Consider the following 17611-nt stretch of genomic DNA (forward strand, 5'->3'; position numbering starts at 1 on the left):
TTCTACCCTCCCCTCCCTCCTCTCTCAGCAGCCAGGGAGATCTTTTCAAAATGTAACCCAAATCCTGGCATTCACCTGCTCAAAACCCTTCAGTGGAGTCCCACCCCACCTAGAATAAAATCCAGAATTCCTCTTGTGCCCTATACGGCCCTCCCTGCGTGGACCCTAGGCCCTCGCTTTCTTCCTTTTCTCCTTGCTCACTCCACTCTCCGCACTGGTCTTCTTGCTATAGACCAAACATATCTAAGCGCAGGCAGGCTGGCTTCAGGGCCTTAGCACGGAATGGTCCCCTTTTCCGGAACATTCTTTCCCCTGGATACCTGGCTCATTTCCTCACCTCATTCAGATCTCCATTCAGATGTCAATTCCCAGAGAGACTGTCTCTGACCATCCTCCCCCACTACAGTATCCCCCAGGCCCCACTTGCTGTCATTCTCCATAGGTCTCATGTCTTGCTGACATTATTACAGATTTGGTCACTTTTTGCATCTCCCAGCAGAATACAAGCCCTGTGAGGAAAGTATGTTGTTTTGTTCATTCAGATATTCCCAGACCCCAGAATATTCTGCAGCTGGTGCTCAGTAAACTAGGTAAGGCCTTTTGGGGGTGGAAACAAGGTATATCTGACAAAGTCCTAAGCCTGCTGTCTCTTGGAAACTCACGACGCTGGCTCTGCACCTGCTTCTCGGAAAGCTACAGACAGGTTCCAAACAGCGGGAACCACACCGGGTCGGTGTTTAACGTCCCCAAGGGAACCCCCCTGGACGCGCAGGTGACTGGATGACTCCACCCGCATTTGTCTTAACATCCTCTCCCTCGCGTCTGGCTCCCGTTCTGTGCTTCTGGGCACCAGACAAGCAGCGTCACGTTCTGGTGTCTGTACCAGTCAGGCGATGGTTCTCATCTGCGATGGTTCGAAAGCAAAGGGGCCCCGTTTCTTGACATTCTCCCCATTGAAAGGCGGGATCTACGTCCTTTCCTGGAGTCCTGTGATGGCTCCAGGCAGCGGAGCCGCAAAGGCTCACGCAGCTCCCTCCAGATCTCCTTACTCGCTCCGCGGGAAGCACCGAGGCCGGGGTGCTGAAGAGTCCAAGTGCTGGTGCTCTGGCCTGTGGTCTCAGCTGAGCTCTCAGCCCCCAGCGCCGGCCGACAGCCACACAAACTGCCATTTTGGACGTTTAGACCTTTTGCACTTTCAGATGACCACAGCCCGGCTGACATCTGACTACAAGGGCAGGGGAAACCCCAAGTCACGACTGCCCAGCCCAGCCCTTCCCAAATTCCTGACCAGAAACTCATGAGCGGCCTAAAGCGATTGTTGTTTTCTGATGCCAAGTTGTGCGATAATTGGAACTCAGCAGAACCCCGCCCGCACTCTCTCCCCTCCGTACTAAGCACTGTGAGTGAATGTTTCTTTAACACCCTGGTCGTCCGATTTCTCACATGTACGTTAGGGGTGACCATCTACATTCATGTGGTGGTTGTAGAACAGAAGCAGGTTTTGTTTCAAACCTAGTCTGGTTCCCAGCACCTGCTGTATTTCCTCAAATCTGAGATGCTACCAGTTGCACGACTCCCTGTTAATTTACGTGTCATTAACAGAGGAAGAAATGCCTTCAATTAAACGACTGAGCGCCACTTGTCGGATGCCTCCATATTTGGGGAAGGTGAAATTTGAAAAGATGTGTGTCTGGGGATCTTTGGTTCCAAGAATCACACACGCCTAGGTAAGCCCAGGCACAGAATTAGATCCCAAGTTTGAGTTTGGGCGGAATGAGAGGAAACCTTGAAGCGAATGTGCCTTCTTCGGAAAGTCTCCAACCTGTCATTCTGCTTGACACGAGAAAACACAAAGACCAGTAGAGGTACCCTTGTGGTCCAGGCACAAACTGTCTTCCCCAGGCTGCTCTCAAATGGGAGAGTTCAAATGCTATCGGTCACAGTTATTCAGCAAAAACATACTTTGCACGAGGGATGAAGTCAGATCCCCAGTTTTGGCTGTAAGAGGACAAGCTGTTTGTTAGTGGAAGGCTCATCTCTAGTAATAGTAACAGACTGAGCCCCATTTATTTCTCTTCAGGTTTTGAGTCTTTTTTCCTTTTTCTTTTTTTTTTTTTTTTTGGACATGAAATAGTAGTGCCTTGTGAGATGCCATCCAGTGAGCAAAAGGGGTCTGGGCAGGGGGCAGAATGATGGCAGAGGGGACTCAGACTACATCTAAGGGAGCAGACACGTTAAGAAGCGTCAGCATGCTATCAGGCTTGAGGCTTAGCCTTCATACGGAATGCTCCATTTGGCCAGTACAACCTTCATTTGCAAGGTGAGCCCCCTTCAGGACCAGAGAGGTTAAGTCTCTTGCTCAAAGTCACACGGCGTTCGTAGGTCAGCAATCCATCAGACACAGAGCTTGTGCTCTTAACCACATCGCTCTGCCGATCAGGGTGTTTCCAAGAATGCAGACGTGAGTTCACATGAGACTCCAGCCAGCCCAGTGCTCAGCACAGCTGTCTTTCCGGTCTCACTTAACAGAGAATTCCTTTTCTGTACCTTCTTTCTTTTGCCAATGTGAGTTTTCCACCGATCAGGTTCTTCTGACCTCGTCTTCTCCTTGGTGAAAACCAAAATGTCTTCCAAGGTCCAGCTGACATGAGGCATCTTAACCCTTGTTCCTACGGGGTGAGTCCGGCACCTTGCCCCTGGGGCAGTTTGGCTGGACCTCCTGGAGGTGCTGGTGGTGTTTCTGTGGGTCGCTCCTCTTAGACTGGAAGTTTCCTGAGGCTCTAGGGTTAGACCTGAGTCTGGATCCCCCCTCTACAGCTTACGACCTGGGTCCTTGGACAAGTTTCTTTGCTTTCCTGGGCTTTAATTTTTGTATCTATGAAAGGTGATAACTTACTTCTCAAGGTTGTCCTGAACATGAAGTGCGTTTGCTTAGATCACACGATAAGGGCCCTAGACTGTCTGTTATTACATGTGAGGTTCTTGCTCAGTGTCTTTGTGCATCATCGCATCTCGTCCTCACAACCACCCTCGGAGGTAGGTTCTTTCACTCTCGTCCCCACTGTACAGATGAGGAAGCTGAGGTAAAACCACGTCCCCCTGGCCCCACAGCTAGAAGATGACAAAACCAGACTCGACTCTTGCCTCTGAAACCTGCTCTCTGGATGGGACCCCATTGGAAACCTTATGTGGACGGAGTTCTGAGGAGGTTTTGTCACCAACCAGCCCCTTGGGGTGTGCTTTAATTAAGGTCTTAATTTCCCACTCCTTCCTATCTAGGAGACCTTGATCCTGACTTATAGGAGAAGAATGCTCCAACCAGCTTTGTCTTGGCGAAATGTTTACATGCTGCCCGTTCCTGCCAATAACAGCTTCCCTCACCTTCTGGCTCTCTCGGGTGGTGGCTTATCAGCACCATAATTACCCATTTATATAATGAGCTAAAAACATGGATCAGGTTATTGGCCTTCAAAAGCTCAAGCAAACCCTTAAGTGAAATTCAGATCCCACTTCATTCTCCAATCCAAGGATGTCACGGCCACTGTCATCATGTGCCTCGAATGACTTGGCTGGTTGAGTTCCTTTCTGGTTGACTGTATTGCCAATCTCACGGGCACCCCCTAAAATGCAGGCAAAAGAAAGCAGGCATTTCTGATATGTTGTTTTCATGTTTTCCTTAAGGAGTGTCAGTTAAAGTCCCTGAACAAAATGAACTTCATTTTGTTGGCCATAGAATCTTCTGAATGAATAGAGCGAGATCCATCATCCAGGGGTCTGATGCTGGGCAGGCCCTTGAGAAGACTGGGCTCCTCAGAGGAGAAAGCGGGGCAGGGGTGGGTGGGTGCACTCCATTTGGCAACAAGGCAGAGATCTTCCTGTTTGAAGATGGATCTGGAAAAAGCCGAGGGGCTCAGAGGGTGCTCCCAGGTTGAATCGCAGTCCCAGCTCATTGTGCAAACCAGGCAGCCAGTGCCATGCTTGGGACGGCAGCCATGACGTTGGCCTCCCCTGTTCGTGGCAGAACAGGGATCGAAACTGTGGTGGAGAAAGATATCAGGGCAGAAATTATTCACGACCTGCCCCGTGTCAAGCACTGGGAGAGTCTCCTCAAACATTTGGGGGATTTTCCCTGTATCGACTCGTGCTGACTTCTGATTTATTCCCGTTGTCCTCTCTGAGTGATGGGTGACTTCAGTCCGTTGAAATGTATAGAGACCTATTTTATGGCCGAGCATAGGGTCTGTCGTAGATAATGCTGTGTGTGCACTTGAGAGGATGTGTCCTCTGCAGGTTTGGATGGACTGCTCCATAGATGTTATTTGTGAAGGCCCGGGACTGTGCCCGGGAGTGGACGGTGTTCACTCTGCAGTGCTCCCGGGGGAAGGGCAAGGGCATACTTCGAAAGAGCTGAGAAGGCACAGCCAGGCTCTGACCCTGGGAGGCAGACACGGTACCAGCTTGTTCTCCAAGTGGCCCGACTAAGAAGAAAAGGCTGAGAGTCCTAGAGGGACCTCTGAGGTCAGGAGAAGATGGCTAGAGATTTGCTCAAGGGCGGGGAATTAACCCATGGAAGGGAGCAGAGCAACCGTACGCCCTTGCAACTCTCTCTCCCACCGCCCCTCTCTTCCCTGCACGCGTTCAGCAAACATCCGTCCGAGACTTGATCTTCATAGTTGCTGTGCTAGGCTGCGGGATAAAGGACTCAACATTGCCCCTGCCCTCCCAGAATCTGCAGGGTGCTAGGGATGCAGATAATTAACGGGCAACCTTGCCAAGCAGGGTGGGGGGCGTAGCTGAAAAAGTGCATACCTATCAGAGTATAGTCATTCCTGCCTACCTTCTTCCTCTTTCTCAGTGACACAGATTCGCAGATAAATGAGAATTTCCACAGGGAAGGTAAAAGATGAAGGAAACATGGTCCTATCTGTAAACCTATTTAGGAAATAATTTCACGAAGGGCAGGGAACTTGTGAGTTCGAGAGAGCTTTGAAATTGTGTGTGTGTGTGTGTGTGTGTGTGTGCACATGCCCACACTGGACCCTGTTTTACAAACTGGAGAAGATCTGGGTGCCTTTGGAGAATAATGCTTTTTTTTTTTTAGTTTATTTTTATTTATTTTGATAGAGACAGAGACAACATGACTGGGAGAGGGGCAGAGAGTGAGGGGGGAGAGAGGGAACCCCAAGCAGGCTGCACACTGCCAGTGCAGAGCCCAATGCGGGACTTGAACTCACTGATCATGAGTTCGTGACCTGAGCTGAAGCCAGATTCCGGGCGCTCTAAGAATAAAGCTTTTAGAATACCTATGGTACAACACTCAGGATTACAAAGGAAAACAATGATGTTAAAAAGCAGCTCTATGCAGGGACCTCCATCGCCCACGCCCCTTCCTGGGAGAGGGGGGCCTGGAGGTTTCTGGAGTAGCGAAGAGAGATTTTCAGGCAAGAAAGAAAATTCTTCCTACAGTTTGGTGATTCTGTATTTACGGAACTAGCCATCTCCAAGACTCAGATGGCTTTTCCCCCTTTTCCATTTCCCTTGTGCCCTGGATGGAGGAGGGTGGGAAGTTAAAGGCTGACTTTGATGGGAGGGAGGGAAGCCTGAGGCTGGGTGGTCAGAGAATGTGTTTCTTTGGTAGCCTTTGGGTAACTTGTTAGGCTTTTCTACCCTATTTGAGAGTTTACTGAATAGAGAGTGACCCTGTATGGGAGCTGAAGAGAAGCCTGAGGTTCAGGGAGGACCCATGCTCTACTCTGGCAGAGGCTGTGGGCCCCATGAGACCAGACACATTATGGAGGAACTACTGGCAGCCGCTTTGCTTATACCCTGCACCCCCCATCCTTATTCCCACCCTAGGACCCGAGGCTCCACGTTTTACCCATGAGACAACACTGAGCAGAGTTAATCCGAAATCACGCAGCTCCAGCTAGAAGTGGGGGAGCTGAGATCTGACTCCACATAATCCCAGGCTCTGAGACCCTTGTTGCCACTGCACCATGTCCAGCTGCCTGCCGACGGCGTGGAGACCTTGGGTGCGGCTCCTGGAATCAGGTTGCCTGGGTTCCTATCCCAGCTCAACTGTCAAACGGCATGATGATCCAAGGTAAGTTCCTGACCCTGACCTTCCCCATCTCTGAAATGGGATGGTTTTACCACCTTCCTCGGGGACTTTTGCTGATGACTTCAGAGATAATGCACTTAAAGCTTTGAGCACGCGAGCCTGACGTGTCCGTGCTCGTGAGACTTGGTTGCTGTGGTTATTATTAGCCCAGCAGGATAAGGAGCAATGTTCGGGGGGCCCTGGTGTGCGGTCGCCCCTCTCTTTACTCCTCTGGCTGGCAGGCGGTCAGGGGGTTGTTTTTCTGGTACAAAGGTTGTCCTGGTGTTCCGGAGTGACCCGGCAGGGCTGAGATGATCATACAACCCCGCACGCCCGGCCAAGTTCGGCGCTCGCCTTGGCAGCCTGCACGGCCTGTGCCACTGTGGTCGAGGGAACCGCTCATCTTCAGGCTGTTTCTCACTTTGGAGAAGCCTGACCTTGGCTCAGAGTGATCCTCTATTCCCACGTCACACAGTGGCCCGCTCACCCACTCCCTCCCAAAGCACGACATTTGTTACTCCCCAGGGAGGCAATAAGGTCGCGGCGCCTTCAAGACCCTTGTTTTTCCTTCATCTCTTCCTCTGCCCTCCTAACTCTGCCCCCCACTGGTGTTTCTCAGACACCGGAGGGGGGTGCCATGAGGACTGGGAGGCAGCGAAGAACAGGGCCCCTGGCCTCCAACAGCCAGGGCATCGCTGCTCCAAGCTTTAAGTTCCTTGCCGGCAGAACACAGCACGTGGTTTATGTGTACAAGCCTTTAAAAATAGATAGAACCTTTCATCAGGTTGGGAGACTTGAATGGTTCAATAGGAAAACCCATGCGAACATATCACAAGCTCTCCTCTTGCTGAGCCCGTGCCTGCCTTCCAGCCTGGCGGTGGCCACTACTGCTTCGGGCCTTGGGCCGCCCCCACCTCACCTGTCGGGGCTGCAGGGAGGGGCTCAGCGGCTCAGCCTTGCTCCCAGCCCCCAGGGGGCTGCAGACTGAGAGCCTCAGGCTCTGGCCATTCCTGAATTGTCACAGCAGAGCAGATGGCCCCCAGGAGTCCCCAGCGCCCTGCAGCTCATCCCTTCTTCCGGGCAGGGGCCTCAGGCCTTCCTCTGGCCAACCCACCCCCCTTCCCCAGGGGCTGTGGTGCCTTTTGCGCAGCTGGTAGGTCCCTTGCCCTCCACACAGCCTTGTATCTCCCCACTTTGGACCTTGTCCTTTCTGTTTCTTGCTGCCCAGGTGCCCATCTCTGATGGCTAAACTGCGGCTCGGCCCAAAGGACCCCTCCCTGAGCTTCACCCGCTGGCCCCGCATCTGGAACAATTGTGCGTATTTTTCAACCTTAAAAATCCACTTTTCAGCCTTCTCGTTTTACGTATGTGACTTATTTGTTGCCACGCTCCATAAGGAAAGGTCTCACCCCCACCAGGCTCAGGCAGCTGGGAAAATGGAATGAATGTGGGCTTCTCTCTGCACCTCTGTTCTCCCATCTGTGAAACCGGAATGACCATTGTAAGTCGCCAGCCTTCTTAAGAGTTGTCATAAGGCTTAAAAGAGGCTCTTGACGTGAACATCTCCTACCTCATGGTCCTGAACATTTAAAAAGATCAGTGAATGAATGATTGATCGAATGATCGAATGAATGAATGAATGCCTTTATGGTTCTGTTTGCAATTGTCAAAAACAGAGAGACTTTTGCTATCATCCGTACTGTCCTTAGGAATTCTGTACTTGTGGCTTGGAAACCTAGGTTCCGGGTTAGACTCCTGAGTCACCCACTTTAGGATGTGATCCAGGCATGAACTGAATCTTCCCACACTGCAGTGACATCATGTAGGACAGGGGTCAGTAAACTATGACCTGTGGGCAACCTCCAACCCACTGCTGCTTTTGTACAGCCCAGAAACTGAAAATGGTTGTTATGTTTTCAAATGTTGTTTACATTTAAAACTTTACATGTTTGCATGTACATTTGATTTAATTTAATTTATATATTTTTAACTTTTTATTTTTATTTTTATTTATGAGAGACAGGGAAACAGCACGAGTTGGGGAGGGGCAGAGAGAGAGGGAGACACAGAATCCGAAGGGGGCTCCAGGCTCTGAGCTGTCAGCACAGAGCCCGATGCGGGGCTCGAACCCACAAACTGTGAGATGGTGACCTGAGCCGAAGTTGGACGCTTAACCGACTGAGCCACCCAGACGCCCCTCATTTTTACATTTGAAAAATAAAACTCAAAAGAAGAATGCTATTTCCTAGCACATGAGAACTATGGGAAATTCCGAGTATCTACGGATGGAATTTTATTGACAGCCCGCCATGCTCGTTCCTTGATGAACTGTCTCTATGGCGACAGGGGGTGCATACCTCGCTTGCACTCTCTAAGGCACAGTCGAGTAGGTGCGACGGACACCACATGGCCCACGACTCACAATTTTTTACTACCCAGCCCTTTGCAAAAAGACTTTGCCCAATCCCTGGTCTGTGAGACAGGAGCAATGGTGCATACCCACCCCTCTGTGCGGATGAAGTGTTCAATTCAAGTGCCTAGCACCAAGCGGAAACTCTAGAAAAGTCCATCCCTCCTCTCTCTCCCTTTCCCATCTTCATTCCTTTCCACAGAGAGCTCTTTTATTTCAGGGTCCAAGCCACATAAAACCATAAAAAGAGGACGGCAGGCTGGCTCCCACCATGCCCTGCGCAGACGGGCCTTCAGACAGCAGGGCTGTGTTCATCGGCTCTGTCCCCTGGCCCTCGGCCGCCCCGGCCAGGCCAGTCTGTGCGGCTGCTGAGGGTGGGGCCCCGTCAGAGCCCCCCCTGTGTCCTCAGGGACGTCTGGGCCATCGTGTAGGGGTGCCCTAGGGAGCTGCCTCTCTTGCATTTATCAGAGGCTGGTGGTTTCCACCCCATCGTTTCTGCTTTGGGGCATTTCTGGAAGCTGGGCCAGTACCCCACAATAGGTGCCCACAGCCACACGTTAGCTCAGCTCGGGAAGACCGCTCAGCAGATGCAGCCTCTGGGCTGGAATCCAGGGTCTTGGTCCCGAACTGCAGGATGGCACAGAGTCGTGGCCAGACCTGAGGTTTGGGATCTGGTCTGGCAGCCCAGCCCTGCTCCTCACAAGCTCTGGGATGTCTCCTCACAAGCTGCTGGGCTTCTTTCCTTCCTCTGGAAAGTTGGGGTGATGGTTTCTCCTGCGGAGGGGCATAGACAGGGTTTTCATCACGTAAGCAGGGTTTTGCCTTTTTCTGCACTGAAACCCTGTGCCGAGAACAGCGGCTGGCCTGTGGTGAGCACACAGCAAACACCTGTTATTGAAAAGACCTTCACTCAAAAGAGAGAACGTATGTGGCATGCCTGTCGCATCATCGGCTCGCATGAAATAGTCACACTGCTGTGTCTGCTCTGAACCAGGAATCAGCACGCTACAGCCCACAAGCCAAATCTGGCCCACTGCCTGATGTTGTAAATAAAGTTTTATTGGAACGCGGCCACGCCCATTCACTTACCTGTTGTCCAGAGCTGATCTCCCGCAGCAGCGATGGAGCTCCATCGTTGTGAGAGAAACCTGTGGCCTTCCGAAAGCTAAACTACATCCCGTCTGGCTTTTTACAGCAAATCCTCGTGGCGCCTGCTCTGAACGTCGAGGCCACCCTGTCCGCCGGTGACCACGGATTTCATTTCCCCCCGATTGCAGGCGTGTGGGCAGTTACAAGTTGAAAACCAGCAGCCGGCTTCAAATACATTTTCTTCATGCCCTCTCTGAAGTACTTCCTTTTTCCTTTGACACCTTAACTCTGCCGCGCTATTCCAGCATGCTGAGAATAGACTTCTCGATGCCCTGCGGCTCTCACGGGTAAGGTGGTGTTACTCTCGTTTCTGGGTAAGAAGAAACTCAAGCCACCCGTCAGTTGCTGGTGTATTCATTGGGGATCGGCCACGTGTCCTGCAATGAGTCTAGGCCTCCTCACAGGAGGAGCGTCAAGATAAAATAAGGATAATGTGCTGGATACAACTTACTACTTGGTTCCAAGGGATGAAGTGCTGGCCGGGAGCCAAAGGCAGGTCACTGTGTCTGGGGCACAGAGTGCATAGGTTTGTCATTGTTGTGAATGGAGGGACCTTGGACACCTTAGTTACCTTCACTTGGCGTCAATTTTCCAATCTGTAAAATGGCAACAATGATACTTCACCACATCAGGTTGTTCTGAAGACTAAATGAGCTCAAGCGCCTGAAACATAGTAACTACTCAGCTATTTTTATAATAAGTCCTTTATTTCTCAGTTTGGGAGAGAGATCGTCAACAGCTTTTTGCTACATGTGGCCGCTCCCTTAGATGGTCAGGGCCCACGGTTAGGAGCCTCTTACGACTTTGATTTTGGGGGTGGTAGGAACGATCTTCCTGGGCACCACGTACTAAGGGCTCCCTGTCCACGGTGCCAGCTGAGCAAGGCGGGGTCATTGTCTAGTTACCATTTCATGGTCAGCAGATCTTTTTTGTCTTCCTTTCCCTCTACAAAGACAGAATAACAGGCTTCCAGGTCCCTACGCCCCAAGGAAGAGACTGACCAGGAACCCATGAAGGCTGGGTTCAATGAGACAAGTACATCCTTGCAACTAAAGGTGCAGGAAGTCAGCCAGGACTTCCAGGCGTGGAGCCTGGTCACTTCTGTCTTGTTCGTGGCTTAGAACAGCGCCTGGAACATGGTAAACGGTTCATAAGTGTTGGGGAGGATAAACAGTCCCCTCTTGTGAGTGTCACACTGCCTGCTGTCCTCAGAGGCTCTGGCTTCCTGTGTCTCTTAGACTGTGATGCCATGATGCCAACAGGTGAGGTCCAAACTCAGAGTGAGAGCACACAGCAGCCCTGCCTGGCCCTCCCCGTGTCCCCGGTCCTACCACATTTCCTCTGCATCACCTGTCCAGGCTTCTCATCACCGAGTCTGCTGTTCCCCCTGTGCCCAGGGCTCTTCCCACCATTGCCCCTAGCCCAGCCCTGTAAGGTACAGGAAACCAGCCAACAGGACCCTGGCCCCAGCCACATCTGGATCTCCAGGCTCAATCTCCGTCTATACCGGGGAGTGTGAGATTACAGTCTGCAGGCCAGATCTGGTCAGTGGTCGGTTTTTGTAAGGACCTTGGACTGAGAATGGTGTTTACATTTCCAAAGGGTTGAAAATTTTAAAAAGAATGCACAACAGAGACTATATGGCTGACGAAGCCCAAAACACTGACTCTCTGGTCCTTCATGGAAAAGGCTTGCTGACTCCTGGCCCAGATAGTCCTCTGATACACTAGCCGGGAGGACAGACCGTGTGAACCAGGCCCCGTGTCAGGGTTTCAGGCTCAGAGTTATTTCTTGCCACTTACCGACCCCGAGGCAGGTGGGGTTCTCGTCCCTTGTAGAGATGGGGGAAACTGAGGCGTAAGAGGTTAATTCACTTGCCTGAGAATCTAAATAAGTGGCAGAGCCAGGATTCAAACCCAGACAGGCAGATTTTTTAATCATGGTGCCATTTTTCTTCTGGACACTGCCTAGCACAAGCTTTAGGACTCGCCCATACTCTGTCCCATTCCGGACCCCTTGTCGCAGAGATGAACTTCAGAAAACACCGCCCTCTGCCAGCATGAGTTTCTGTCTTCCTCTGACCCACAGTCAGTGACCAGGTGTTTGGTACCCCCGCCTCCTCTCCCCTCCCGGCCACCCCCCAAGACAGTTCATCTCCTGTGGGGCTGACAAGGCTGTGCTGCCTCTGTCTGCCCCACACAGTGGCCTGGAACCCTATTCTGTCCTGCTCCCTGAGTCCTGATGCTTTTCCATGAGCTGGGCCTGAAGTTGTTCCCACCGAGTCTCTCTTCCTGGGACATCCCTGTGCCCTCTTGTCTCTGCTTCCTTCCACCCATCTTGTCCCTCCCATGAGGAACTGGATCCGTGGCCTCGGGTCAAGAGTGCACACGTGGGAGGTGCAGTTAACTCCTGGTACCGGGCCTGGACCCTTTGTAGCCCAAGGACTGCGGCTGAGATCCTCCCCTCCTGGGAGAAAGGGGAGAAGCCCCAGGGTTCAGAGTAACATGGAGGACAGCCCAGAGGTGGTGTTGCAACCCAGGGGAAACATTGCACTTCAGGGCTGTGCAGGTGGAGTGGTGCCTTGCGATCAACAGTCCAAGCGCAGGGGCACAGGAGGGGTAAGAATGGAAAGACAGCTGCCAAGAGGAACAGAGAGCTTCTCAAATCCCCCCCCCGCCGGTCTCCTCCCCACAGCACCAGCCCGGCTTTGACAAAACCCGCCCTTCCGGTAGTAGTCCCTCCACCTTGGCTGGAAATCACTGTGTGCAGAGTGAAGACAGAGGCCATCTTCTAGTGTGACCATGGACAGGTTACTTAGTGCTCTGTCCCTTACATTCCTCTTTTTTTCAGATGGTGATGGTGGTAAGTACGTGGTAGGGTCTTATTCATAGATCACATGCTCCTGGCACTTAGTAGGTGCTGAGTGTGAGAATGACTCCCCCGGGGGATGCTGAATTGTGAGCTCTTCCCGGGTCATCCTGGGAAGGGTGCTCTCAAGAACGCTCTGCAATTGAGGATGTACGGGAGGCCCCTAGGTCAAGGCTGACAGGAGAGGCCTCTCAAGGGCCCGACCAACATCCTGTGTTTCTCCTTCTGAGGCTGAAGAGGCAGACTCTCTCCAGACTGGAGAATCTCGCCAGCGTCTCAGACTTCCGATTCCCCTGGCTTCGTATCCACCTTTCTGTGGTCTTCTCCATCCTTGTTAATGACAACGCCAACTCTTCAGTCGCTCAGCCTTGGAGTCCGTTAACCTTGGTCTCCCCGTCACTCACCTATCCTGTCCAGACCATCAGCAAACCATACCCAGAATATCATGCCCTCTCACCACCCCAAAGCCCCTACCTGGGTCCCAACCACCATCATTTCTTGCCTGCATTAGTACGACAGCCCTTGACGGGTCTCTGCGTCTGCCCTTTGCCCCTCCACAATCTGTTCTCACAGCAACAGCCAGAGTCACCCTTGGAAATCAAGCCGGGGCACATGACCTTTCTGCTCCAAACCCCCCCGCAGGCTTCCCATCCTGTTCAGAGTAAAAGCCACGGGCCTTGCAATGGTCTGGGAGGTCCATGTGAACCAGCCCCGCTACCCTGACCATGCCCTCGTTCCTTCTGTCCTGTTCATCCCACCTGCCATCCTGCCCCTGCCCTCTCGCAGACACTCGAGCTCCGCTCAACAGCTTGCTCTTGCTGGACTCCCTCATCACCGCTCACTCCCTTAGCTCTTCCGGGCCTTTGTTCTGGCCTTACCACCTCAGCCAGGCCTCCCCTGGCCACTATTTCACATTCACCGTCGTACCCCGCCCCCCCCCCCCCCACCACTCTGCAACTCTCATTCTTCTCTTTCCTGCCTTTATTTTTCTCCGTTGTTCTTGGCACCTTGTACCCTGCCTCACGATTGTGTGAGTTGATCCATTAGTGCCCCTTATCTCGCTGGAGATTCAATTCCAGGGGGGCAGGGATTTCTGTCTTAGCCCCCGCTGAGAACCCCACCTGTGACATGGTAGCAGTCTGTAAATATTTGTGGAATGAATGAATGACCTTAGACCAAAGACAGCCGGCACAGAAAATAAACCTCTATTTCAAGCAAAAGCCTTTTGGTTTTACATATGTATACATATATATATATATATATATATATATACACACACATATATATATACATGTATATATACATATATATATACACACACATACATATATACGTAAATATATATGATAAAATATATGTGTTTTACATATTTATATATGGCTGAAAGTTTCAAGCATGTATATCATATATAGACATAGCATGTATATCAAGATATATATAAAAAGTTCATGTGTGTATATATATCTCTCAAAGACCAAAATATATTTTATATATATAACCGAGGTGCCATGTTTTTTGCAAAGGAGGACACTTTCTGGCTTCCCTGGCTGCCTGCCAAGATGCACTCAAGCCGTGATGTACAGTCAACGGGGCACTTTTCGCCTCTGGTTTTCCAGAGTGGAGAGCACATCATTGCCAGGAAGTTTCTGCCTCACTCTTAGTTCCCCAGGGTGGCCTGCCAGTCACCGGTGTGGTACCTCAGACAATGGAGATGCAGGGGCCGTGATTCCCTTCCTGTATGTCAAGGTCTTCGACGCCCACTTGCGCATGAGCTGGAAGAGGCGTGCCCATCTCAGAGCATGAAGAGCTGGCGAAGTCCCCACGGTTTCTCTCCGTCTCCTGGACCCACTTTCCCCTCTTCACAGTGGCTTCTTTGTGTCCCCCAAGGGGCCATCTCCTGCCCCTCCAGCTCATCTCCAGCTCGTGGCTTTGCTGACTCCTCACCTACCTGTGCTGTTTTCTGTACTGCATAGAACTGGGTCCTCCAGGAAGACATATTGGAGTCCTGACCCACAGCAACTGTGAGTGTGACCTTATTTGGAAATAGGGTCTGTGCGGACATAATCTAGTTTAGATGAAGTCATTCTGGATCAAGATGGCCTCCAATCCAGTCATGGTGTCTTTGTAAGAGAGATGGACAGACGGGGAGAAGGCCGTGTGAAGGCAGGGGCAGACAGGGGTGGGGACGCTTCTGCAAGCCATGTGGTGTGTAAGGTTGCTGGCCCACCACAAAGGCTAGAGGAGGCCAGGAAGGACCTTGCCTTTCAGGTGTCAGAGTGAGCATGGCCCTATGGACACCTCGATTCAAGACCTTCATCCTCCGGAACTGCGACAGAATAAAGTTCTATGGTTTTAAGCCTCCCAGTCTGGAGCTTTGGCCACCCCAGAAGACCCACAACTCTCCTCCACCCTTCAGTCTCCTCCTCAGTGTCACCTCTTTGTTGAGTTACCCACCCGGGGCACATTTTACCATTCTTCCACCAGGTGCTTATTACCGTGTGTGATTCTGTTTTGCAAGCTTCCCCTGGTGCTCATAAGCCCTCTGCCGTGTCCATATTGCTCACCGCGTGTCCTCAGTCTCTAACACAGCATCTGCACACACTGGCTGGGCAATAAAGTATTTGTAGGACGCATGCATTGCAGTCCAGGGGAATCTTCCGGACTTACAGAATTAGTTCGTGTCATAGAATCTCCAGTCAGAAGATGACCCTGGGTACTTCCCCTAGAAATCCTCAAAGTGCAATTATTCAAATCGAGTTGTTCAACCCAAGTCAGTTGCAGTAAAACAAGAGAGACTTGAGAGTCGGTGAGTACTTTCCCAGCCAGGGTCTGTTCTCACTGCTTAGCCTGAATGTGTTTTCCTGCCAAGAATCAAAAATGAGTTTTACCAGGGGGTTAGCAACACCTTAAATAGAAGAAACACCTCCAAAAATACAAGTTCTTTCGCACTTACCCTCCTCCTCAACCTCCCTCCCAGCCGCCCATCACGGGGACCTCCCAGTCTTGTCTCTGAGCCCTGTTTCGGACCTCTCCAAATCCTGTGGTATTTTCCCTTCTTGGGCTTTAGATGGAGATGTCCGGTAGGTGCTTTTAGGTGGTTCTAGAATTGACATCTCTTCCGAGACTCGTCTGGCCCATGAACTTGGAGGTTTGGCCTCTAGTGAATTCAGAATGGCCTTTATTGAGCACCTACAATGTGCCGGCTGTGCACAGCAGGGAAGTTTTACAGTCTGTAGCCTCCTTTCCTCTCCATGTAATCTGTTCCAGAAATCTATGTTTGCCATGAAATGATCTCACTTCAGAGCTATTTTACTGATGAGGTAACTGAAACTCAGAAAGGTTAAGTAATTTGCCTAAGATCACACAGTCAGTAAGCGGTAGAGCCCTTTTCAAACCTGGGTCTGTCTGACTTCTGAGCTAGTGGGGTTTGTGTTTTTTCCTCTAAATTTACAAACGATGAAAGCGACCCTAGTCAGAAATTGCGTTATTGATAGCAAGGAGTTTTATTTTATAAGGATTCGGCTGTGCCTGGGACTGTGGTATCAAGGGTCATCCAGGAGCCTGTTGGGAGGGGTTTATGGACCTGGGACCCTTGATAGGCGCTCAGGACGCTCCATTGACCTTCCAAGCACTCTGGCTGGGAGGTCATCTGCTCCCAGCACTCTACTTCTGACTCTGGGCATTAGACTGGCCATTTCTCTCCTCCAGCCTCGGTTTCCCCAACCATAAAATTAAAACTCAGATTCAGTGATCTTTGAGCAGCTGTCCTGCCCTGATAACCTAGGACGTTAGCACCCTGGGGCTGCAGCCACCATTCTCCCATGCCCCTCCAAATCAAACCTTCCACTTCTTCCTGGAGCCCATGGTCTAGTCATCCATGCAGGTCCCTGCTGTCAGAGGCCCCCCTTCCCCATCTCTCCCCACTCCTGCAGTTCACATCCTCTTCTTTCCTGGAGCCAGTCCTGCTGGGACAGGTTTCTTCACCTCCCTGTTCTCCTCTAAAACCTACCTCATTGGCTCATTGTGAGGATGACCCAAAACGAAGCCAGAACCAGCGTCCACGGCTTTCTAGGGGCCGAGCTGTGTGGCGTTGGCCCAGAGGCAGACTCTGGAGCTCGGCAGATGTGCTCAAATCTTGGCCATGACACTTACCCCCTTACCAGCTGTGTGGGTATGCGCAAGTTGCTTTACTTCTCTGTGCCTTAATTTTTTTTTTTTTTTTTAAGCTTACTTATTTATTTTGAGAGAGAGCAAGAGTGAGCGAGCTTGGGGAGGGTCAGAGAGAGAGAGAGGGAGAGAGAGAGAGAATCCCAAGCAGGCTTTGTACTGTCAGCACAGAGCCCACTGCAGGACTTGAACTCACAAGCTATGGGATCATGATCTGACCCCAAATTAAGAGTCGGACGCTTAACTGACTGAGCCACCCAGGCGCCCTCGGGTTTTTCTTTTGTAAAGTGCAAACCCATCTACTGGCTTGTTATGAGGGTTGAAAGCGTTCATATTTGTAAAGCACATGAAATAGTGGGGGGCACATGGCGAGTGTTATCTCAGACTTGGCCATCGTTATTAGGTCATCTGATTCTCAAATGAGCCTGATGTAGGAGTGCTCTTCCTATCCTCATTTTATAAACGGGGAAGGTGAGTAACTTTGCCAAGGCCCTGACCCCATGCTGGCTAGCAGGGTCATAGCCTTCAGCTATTCTGACTGGCAGAAATGTGGGGGGGGGGTAGGTTCTCCGAGTGAGTTGAATGGTCTGCCATAGCCATCTTGAAATTCTGAATAATTGTATCTGAATTTGTGCTTGGGACGTAAAGTCCTGCCTCCTATCACCTTCTTGCCTCCTCGGATGGGTTCCTGGCTGTCCCCTCCCTTCCCTTGCCACCTCTGGCACCTACCCTCTGCTCCTGCTGGGGACTGGGGTCCAGGCATGCGAAGGGGCAGGTGGTGGGACGGGGCTGTGGGCATCTGTGAGGGGCTGCACGCACCCCAAAAGCGTTCCCGAACTTGACATTAAACAGCAAACAGGAGCACCTGGGGGGCTCAGTTTGTTGAGCGTCCAGCTCTTGATTTCGGCTCAGGTCAT

The 17611-nt window shown here is 51.4% G+C and overlaps 1 protein-coding gene across 36 annotated transcripts in view; it reads left to right on the plus strand.

The window, feature by feature from the left end:
- The window catches only part of LOC102900020, a 369137-nt gene that overhangs the window by 246536 nt on the left and 104990 nt on the right, over nt 1-17611 (plus strand). For 25 of the 36 annotated variants that reach the window (XM_045049709.1, XM_045049714.1, XM_045049713.1 and 22 more), the window contains 5 exons: nt 5857-6103; nt 7329-7414; nt 9706-9946; nt 10613-10921; nt 14051-15011. The gene's annotated coding sequence lies outside the window, so the exon portion shown is untranslated. The other 11 variants (XM_045049715.1, XM_045049719.1, XM_045049710.1 and 8 more) reach the window with 11 other exon arrangements.

The sequence above is a fragment of the Felis catus genome, chromosome F2 (assembly GCF_018350175.1).
Source record: "Felis catus isolate Fca126 chromosome F2, F.catus_Fca126_mat1.0, whole genome shotgun sequence".
NCBI lineage: Eukaryota > Metazoa > Chordata > Mammalia > Carnivora > Felidae > Felis > Felis catus.